The sequence below is a fragment of the Moschus berezovskii genome, chromosome 2, assembly GCF_049115385.1.
Source record: "Moschus berezovskii isolate FMDL1 chromosome 2, NW_MosBer_1.0, whole genome shotgun sequence".
NCBI lineage: Eukaryota > Metazoa > Chordata > Mammalia > Artiodactyla > Moschidae > Moschus > Moschus berezovskii.
The window spans coordinates 112,945,356-112,951,418 of record NC_142461.1 but is presented as its reverse complement, the minus strand read 5'-3'; the positions used below and the strand labels follow the sequence as shown (position 1 = coordinate 112,951,418).

The window sequence follows — 6,063 nt, the reverse complement described above, 5'->3', positions numbered from 1 at the left end:
ATATTAAATATATATGTGTGTTGGTTTTTAACTAGAATACTAGGGCAGAGTGAGATTTCAGCCACTCTGAGACAAATTAGCTGTAACAGCACAAATGGGCAGCTAGTTTCCAAAGCTTTGCTGTTGTCATCAACTGAGCATAGAATACTTAATATCATGTAAATGAAACTCAGAAATGCAGGGATGTGATAATTACCAGTAATAATGCTGGGTAAATCAAAACACATGACATGCCATTTTTTATAAATAACCAGAGAGAGGAAGCAGAAAAATGCTGAGGACCATACCTGGTTTTAACAACAGGATTTAGATGCTTCTGGTCTTGGAGGACCTTGGCCAGCTGCTTCTGCAGAAACAAAAGCTTCCCGTGGACTCCTTTAATAAATGGGTGGTCGAGGAGATGTGTGACCGAAGGTCGCTTTTCAAAATCCTTAATGAGACACCTGTTCACAAAAGTCAACAAACAGTCCAAGTATTATCTTAGACACCTGGCTTCTCTGTAAATACGGGAGAGAGGAGAAAAAGCTCATTTATAAAACCTGATCACTAATCTTACATAGCTGTTTATTCCCAGGTAGCAGAACATAGAAAAAAACATTCTCTACTAGTCAAATTAATCAAAATATCAGAAATATATTTCAGTATGCTTTAAATATGTATTGAAAACACAATCAATTTAATTTGAAGTATTCAAAACACTGAAAAGATAGACTGGTCAAACTACATTTTCATTACAAAAAATGTTTACAATGGAGTCAAGTTGATTAGTCTATATACTTTATTTTAGAAGCATATAAAATTATATATTATCATTTAAATGAAATCCTAGTATATGAAATGTCCAGTATTTGGTGGTGGGGGAAATGCATTTCAGAGTTTGCAAGGACAGAAATGAATCATAAAGAAACCGTCACAGAGAAGATTCAACCCCTTGATTTCTAATACCTTCTGAAGAAGCAGAAAAACCTCAGAACAGGAAGTGACTACAATATAATTCAGATGAACTGGAATGGAATTATTCAAACAGGGAACAAAACGTCCATTCAAAATGGTAAAAACTGGGTTGCATTTAAACTCCTCTGCGGTTAATTGGTTAAAACTGCACGGTTGTAACCACTTTCTGCTTCAGATTCAATGCCCTTTTCAAAGAAAACAATGATTCAGTACATTTTGCTTTGTGCTGTATGTTATTAAAGATGATTTTGACACAGGAAATTTCTAGTGAAATTGAATCTGATGAATACCCCTCCAATTACCATTGCATTTCCATTCTGAGTAGCTGCCCTTGACAGGAGAAAGAAATTTCAACATCCACATTTTAGTTATCAGTCCTTAGCTCACACTGGAGGCTTAGGGTAAATAGTAGATGCCTTTCTGTCCACTCCAAAAATAAACGTTTTCAGTTCCCCCAAGAGTGGCATAGCTAGCAAAGTATGTTGTGAAACACAATATACTTAAAATAATGAAATGCGCTGACAAATAGTAAAATGTTCACCCTCACCTTGAGCATATTTTCAAACATTTAAGAAGACACAATCCTCAACTGTTGGTTTTATTAAAAGGCCTTAATCTTTGCACTTCAAACCACTTTTGTATCCCTTGACTTCTAGTCCTGAAAGATACTTGGTAAATTTTCCAGTTATTTGGTTTTAGAATTGATTCAGGGGATTCCCTATCTATTGGAACTGGAGCTTTCAACTAGAAAAGCCAAAAGAACCCAGACTATCTCCATTCTGCTGCCTGCACAACTATAAATACCACCTCTGTCTTGCTATGGGAAGAAATCAATCATTTGACTTTTATAGGTCCAGGAACCTTTTGTATCTATTATTTCTCTTATAAAATAAAAACTCAATGCCCAAGCCTGAAAAATACTCTGTTCATATTTTTAAATCAGCAGTCTTCGTGGGATTCCATGTATATTCATCTATGTATAATTATGTGACTACCAAAGGGAAATAAATGCTAATAATTCCCTAAGCACCTGGGAAAAAGGAATTTCTGGATAATTTATATGGTCAGTAATATAGGTGTATGGCTTCATCATCTTGGCTTGAGGGATGGTGTATGAAAACTTCCAAAATAAAAACAGTCTGTGTTCTCTGAGAGTTCCAACTGAAGATGGACATGGTGGTTTCACACCACCACTCCTACCCAACCTGGATGGGAAACCAGACACTGCTGGGACCCCTAGCTAAGCCCGCTCAAGGATATTGTGAGGGTGCATTACATCTGTCTCCCATCACCAAACAGCCATACCTCCTGTACCCAAGTATATGCCCAAACATGGGGAATGCAATTCCTTAATAGATTTTCCCACCATATTAATTCCTTTTGCTTTCTGAGCAACTCTCAACTGCTTGTTGACTAGCCAACATTTAAATAGAAAACTCAAGTAGGCAAAAAGTGAGAGGCATACAATTAATAGAAAATTTACAGCAGGTGAATGGAAAAATGAGCAGGAGCTGCTTCTGCCTTCTCCTTCAGGATAGGTGCCTTGGAACAGTGTTCTAGGTACTCAAAACTCCTTGGACAGGGCTTGAGACAGACCAGGAAATCCATACTCCACCTTTATGAAAATAGGTATCTGCTGGATTCTGGAGATGCAATTAAAGGTGCTATAATATCTTTCATAATTTTAGCATCCACTGGAAGAGCAAGGTTGCAAACAAGGTTACAAGATCCTTTGGCATTTTGGAGAGGATTTCTCTCTAGATCACAGGGGGAGTAAGAGGAATGAGGATAAATAATTTAGTGAGATAATCAGATAAGGGAGAAATTAGCAAGTGGATCTGTGGTCTCTTGGGAGATTCAAAAATAATAAAGATGGTAGGCATTCTACTCTTTGAAGGAAGGACCAAGAGGATTTATTTGTTAGTTATCTCAGGAAGGCCCAAGCGGGCTGAATGTCATACCACTGGATCAGCAAAACTGAAACTCAGTGTATATGGGAAGAATGCTAAGCAGAGGTGTGACATATCCAGCTGCACTGGAGGATTGTTAGGTGAAGGACAGGAAGACCTTGAGGGTAGAGCCTTATTCTAAAACACTCTTGCATACTTTTTTCTCATGGGGAGCAAATAGCCAGGATGAAATGGACTTATTATTTTACTGATAAATAAAAGAAAGTTCTGTCTTAGGAACAGATATGACTGGAAGTCAAGCATTACTAGATACCAGGTCATTGAAATCATATAATTTCATTCGCTCAGCAAACATTTATTATACAGCCAGAATTAGTCAAAATAGATTAATTCATAAAAAATTATGACCCTTTTTCTCAAAGACCTACAATGTGATTTTAAAGATGGAAGGACAAGAGGAACATAGAAAACAGCAGAAACCAGTGTTTGATTATTTAGAATAAAAAGGTCACAAAAAAGCATAGGGTTTTGGAGCTAAAGGACCAAGATTTTCTATTCTAACCCCTCTTTTACAAGGTAAGGAAGTTGAGATCAAGTCCTGATAGTGATGAGACCAATTCCCTGGCTCCCACAAGAGAACCCCTCCAACTTTGCAGTGTGTTGTTAAAATGGCATAGGCACAATGTGCAGAACAATACTAAGTTATGGCAGGTCGGGGGAGCAATCAGGTAAGCCTAGTGGAGAGAATGAGAATTGAGCTAAATCTGGGGAGAAGTTTTGGAACTAAACTGAACTCAATTAAGGGAGAAAATAAAGAAGACATTTCCAGAAACTGGATCAGCAATGCAAGAAGCCAGATTAGGCAAGCTGTGTAGCTGGGAACTCAGGAGGCCACCAGAACGTTGACATTCACCTCCTAAGCTGCCTTCTTTGAATGTCTAAGAACAATTCTTTGCTTTAGTACTTTTTTCCAACTTTAACTTGGGAATATTCTTTATTGTTTAAGATGTTGCAATTTTGTGCCCCAGACCCATAACACTATGCTTGTCAGCTTGTCATTCTGTCTTATTCTCCTTTCAGGCAGGGATTTAGTGGATTAATATAGAGTTGACAGTCAAGACCCATAAGAACACCTGACAGCTTCCATGTCCTTTTTTACAGCATGATTAAATCCTCTAACGATGTGGAGAACAAACATGGAAAACTAAGGAAGTTATAATATGCTTATTCATTTCAGGGTTTCTTATTAAATCAGGAATTGCAAATTCCAAATGCAGAATATCTTCTCCCAGCCTGGGATTCAACAGTTTTTATAAGAACATGCATAAAACATTGACCTCTGTGTGGGAATACAGGGACTGGCCAATGTGAGGTAAGTTGGGTCAAACACTAGACTCATGAGACATTCCACTGAAAACGGAAACTAGTCTTCTGGTCAAAAGGTTGGGAAACACTGGTGATTCCCTAAATCAAGTAAATCTGGAGTTTCATAGTGCATATGAGCATATTAAATGTTCTTAGAAGTATGGAGGTAAAAAAAAATCAATTTTGTTTAAGTCCATGTTTCCAAACTTACTCGGCCACAGATCCTTTTTTGTATCAATGGAACCAGGGCCCTGCAAATGACATCCTTGGAAGCTCTGTTGTGAGAAATCAGTACCAGACTTTTGCAAATAACAGCTGATTCTTCATTTCAGCTGATTGAGGGGAGACACTCAGAGCTCCTAATTTTCACCAGCATGTTTGAGATACCTGTAGGCTGCATTTCTGCAGAAGACAGGGTCTCAAACTGGGAAAATACATTCTCCAAGATAACTTCTGCCCAGAATCTTTGACTCTGGAAAAAAGAAATTGAACAAGGAAATACTGCTTTTTTCCCCAAAAATCATAAGGAATTTTTTCTTTCAGTTTCAGACGTTTTAAAACTCTTTTTTAAAAATCTGGATTTATGTGTGGTTATCTCTGTGCCAAGATATAAAACAAAGGAATAAAAAATTAAAACTACCACGAGATGTATTACTTGGATTTACAAGGCCATGGAAGGTGGTTTTGAATATAATAGGAAAGTCCACCAGAAGAAAAAGGAAGCAAACTTCAGCCCTGAAAGAAATTAATCCATTACCTAATTTGAAATTCTAGTACCTTCCATCATGCATTCTTGGCTGAAGATTAATTCTCAGAATTCATTAGTGTCACCACATTAAACACAGGTTGTTGCAGCCATTTGCTGCAATCTCCCAGCCTGGCTTCTGCCAGAATCAGGGGGAAAATAGAGAGCCATTTCTTAACAAGAAACAAGGTCAGACTTCTATGTTGGGCTCTGGAGCTGGCAGTGCCTGTGTTCCTGGTCGCTGTAAACTGACATTTCATAACCAAAGAATCAGATGCCTTCAAGGGGGAGCTATTTACTAAGAGTCACGAATGGATGTTTACTGATGACTAAACTATACTTGATAAAAGCAGCTGAAAAGTCAAAAACTAAAAATACTGGTGAACTTGGAGAGAAAAGCAGGAGAGGGAGCAATTGTATTCTACACATTGGGACAAAACTAGATGAAAACTTGAGATTTATGTCTCTTCTCATTTCTTTTTTAATATGCTGTCTTTTATACTTTCTGCTCTTTTCTTGTGGGTTTGCTACTTAGGTTGTTAAGTGTTTCTGTTGTTACCGACTAGCTGAACGTTCTTGATCTGAGCAAGCACTTCCCTGCCCCGTGATGCACTGCATCTGCAGTTTGTATCATCTGCAGACAGAAGCCTGAGTGGAAAAGAGGCCTCTGCATGAAAAGAAGAAATCCTCCAGAGGGTATACTAATTATAGGTTAAATATCAGAGCCCATGGTTCTGTCCTGGAAGGAAATTTCCACTTTGGAAGACAAGACTGTGACAATCACAGGCATTTTCCCAATATGACTAATGCCTCAAAAGAAGGCAGGCTGAGAAACTTGACGTTGCATATGTAGCAAAATCAAATCTCATTTGGTGGAAGACTTAGCTCCATTTCAGTTTTCACGTTCAGTCTGCAAACATTGCACATGGTGGTGAACTGAAACCATACACTAAATTTACACGTAGGGTAGGGAAGTAGGGTCCTAACCTGAAACAGAGAAGAGAGGACCAGAAGTCTGTTTCTCATTGAGGCAGATCTAGGGTTATCAATGAGAGACAAACAATATTTGCAAAAAAAAAAAGCCCTCAG

The 6,063-nt window shown here is 38.1% G+C and overlaps 1 long non-coding RNA gene across 1 annotated transcript in view; it reads right to left on the bottom strand.

Moving 5' to 3' along the window:
* Positions 1–381: 381 nt before the first annotated feature.
* LOC148778587 (uncharacterized) overlaps positions 382–6,063 on the bottom strand; it is a 134,086-nt gene continuing 128,404 nt past the window's right edge. Inside the window, exon 3 of the long non-coding RNA XR_016038841.1 lies at positions 382–443. This is a non-coding gene — a long non-coding RNA (uncharacterized LOC148778587). The remainder of the gene's footprint in view (positions 444–6,063) is intronic.